Source organism: Orycteropus afer, unplaced genomic scaffold, assembly GCF_000298275.1.
Source record: "Orycteropus afer afer isolate SDZICR_OR568_19922 unplaced genomic scaffold, OryAfe1.0 scaffold00582, whole genome shotgun sequence".
NCBI lineage: Eukaryota > Metazoa > Chordata > Mammalia > Tubulidentata > Orycteropodidae > Orycteropus > Orycteropus afer.
The window spans coordinates 1,277,041-1,279,936 of NW_006922169.1; positions in this window are offsets into that span (position 1 = coordinate 1,277,041).

Below are 2,896 nucleotides of genomic sequence, written 5' to 3' on the forward strand. Positions count from 1 at the left end.
GCTCTCTGTTATAAAAGGAGATTAGATGCTGATACCACACTACAGCTTTGCAAGTTGCTACCATTGGAGGAAACTGGGTAAAAGGTACCAGGATATCTCTGTATTATTTCTAAAAACAGCATGTGGGTCTATAGTCATGTCAAAATAAAACCTGTAATTAAAAGGGAGGAAGAACTGAGCAGTTACTAGCTAGATATTAGAGAGTAAAACCACGTCCACAATGGCATTAGGATTACTCCAAAAGAACTGAGTCAGACAGTGGTAACAACCTAAATGTCCTTCAGCAGACAAAAGCATAAACACAATGGGGCCCACACATGCAGTGGAATACTACTCAGCCATAAACAAAATGTGACCCATATGTGCAGTGGAATACTACTGAGCCATAAACAGAAATGAAGTCATGACCCCTGCCACAACATGGAAGAACCTTGAAAACACCATGCTGAGTGAAGTAAGTTAGTCACAAAAGGACAAATACTGTATGACTTCCCTTATACCAAATAAGCAAATACATGGAAGCCAAAGGCTATTGATGGTTACCAGGGAGGGAGGAGAGAGAATGGGGGAGTTTTGGTTAAGGAGCATTGAGTTTATGTTATCAGTGGTGGAATGATTTAAGAACAGACAGCAAGAAAGGCTTCTCCAGATAAGAATGTAGTGAGTGTCACCGAACTGTCTAAACTCTCACTGCTGTAGAGTGGACCTGACTCAAAGCAACCCCTTCCTCCTTGGGTTTTTGACACGGTATCTCTATGGAAGTAGATTGCCCAATCTTCCTTCTGAGGAGTGGCTGGTGGGTTTGAACCACCAGCCTTCTGGTTAGCAGTCAGATGCTGTAGGCACCATGCCACGTAGATACAATTGTGTTAATGTGTGTTTTGCTATGAACAGTCTCACCACAATAAAAAATGAAAAACAAACAAAAAACTAAACTGAAAGGACAATTTTCTCACAGTAGGTTTCCATGCCTTTCCAGGTCCTTTTTCAGCACCAAATAAGATTCCTTTGTGAAACAGAAATTGTCCATGACCCACACTCTGGGAGGACACTGGTATAGGAGGACTTGAAGCTGGTCATAAGGACAGAGTGAGTGAAAACTCCCCCGATGTCCTTACAGTCCCTGACACACTCTAAAATTCTGTACAACAGCCCCTGGGACTTGGCTACAGCCTTCTGTATCAAGTCAAGATGTGGGCACTTGAAACTTCCACACATTGCTGCTGGAGTTATAAAGTGATGCATCTACTTGGGAAAACTGGTTGGCAATTTCTTAAGTTAAATATACCCTGTGCTTGGCTTTTGAAGCGGCTGTCTTCCAAATTTCTTGGCCTAGATGACAGAGTACTTCCAGTGTTGCATCAATTTGTTGAAGCATCTTCAATGTGTATTCCATCAATTCGTGGAGCCTTGTTTTTACCCAATGCCGTCAGTGAAGCTTGGACTTCTTCCTTCTATACCGTTGGTTCTTGATCATATGCTATCTCTTGAAATGGTTGAACGTTGACCAATTCTTTCCAGTAGACACTCTGTGTGTTTCTTCTGTATTCTTATGCTTCCTGCATTGTTCAATATTTTACCCATAGAACCCTTCACTGTTCCAACTCAAGTCTTGATTTTCTTTTCTTTCTTTCTTTTTTTTTTTTTACTTTTTCAGCTTGAGACAGGCAAAATGTGTTCTTCCCTTTTGTTTTTCTTTTCTAATTCCAAACACTTTACTTTGTCTTCTCAAGCTGCCCTTTGAAATATTGTATTCATCTATTTTACTGGTGGTGTAGTGCCTAAGGCACTTGACTGCTAACCAGAAGGCTGGCAATTCAAACCCACCAGCCACTCCTCAGAATGAAGATTGGGTAATCTACCTCTGTAGTGATACCACCTTGGAAACCCAAGGAGGGGTTGCTATGAGTTGGATCCAACTTGATGGCAGTTATGTTCGTTTTTTTGGTTTTATTCTGTTCTTCATACCATAACTCATCTGGTCTTCAGTTGTTGGTATTCGATGCATCAAATGTATTCTTGACATAGTCTCAAAATTCAAGTGGGATGTATACTCACAGTCATATTTTGGCTCTTGTGGACTTGTTTGAGCTTTCTTTAGATTCTGCTTGAACTCACACATGAGCAATTGATGGTCTGTTTTGCAGTTGACTCCTGGCTGATGATACTAAGCTTCACCATTGTCTGTTTCCACAGATGTAGTTGGTTTGATACCTGCTTATTCCATCTGGCGAGGTCCACATGTATGCTGCTGTTGTTGTTAGGTGCCGTTGAGTCATCTCCAAGTCATAGCGACCCCACGTACAACAGAACAAAACTCTGCCTGGTCCTGTGCCAGCATCATGATCCTTGCTGTACCTGAGCCCGCTGTGGCAGCTGCTGTGTCAGTTCATCTCGTTGAGGGCTTTCTCCACTTTCTTCGACCCTCCACTCTACCAAGCATGAGATCCTTCTCCAGGGAATGGTCTCTCTGACAATATGACCAAAGTAGGTGGGATGAAGTCCTGCCGTTCTCGCTTTCAAGAGCAGTCTGGCTGTACTTCTTCCAGGACAGATTAGTCCACATGTATAGTCACTGTTTATTTTGTTGAAAAAAAGGATTTTTCTGATGACTACGTTGTTGGTCTTAACAAAAAAAACTATCATGAAACATCTAGGGTTGTTTCTATCAATCACCAAGGCCATCCTTTCCAACTACAAACAAAGAAGTTCTTTGTTTCCAGTTTTGTATTTCAAGCACCAGTAATTATCAACACATCTTGATTACATATTTGATCAATTTCAAACTGCATAAGTTGGTAAAAAGAAGTCTTCAATGTCTTCATCTTTGGTATTAGTGGTTAGTGGGGGAAGATTTGAATAATAGTCATTTGAAATAGTCTTCAATGGAAGTAAA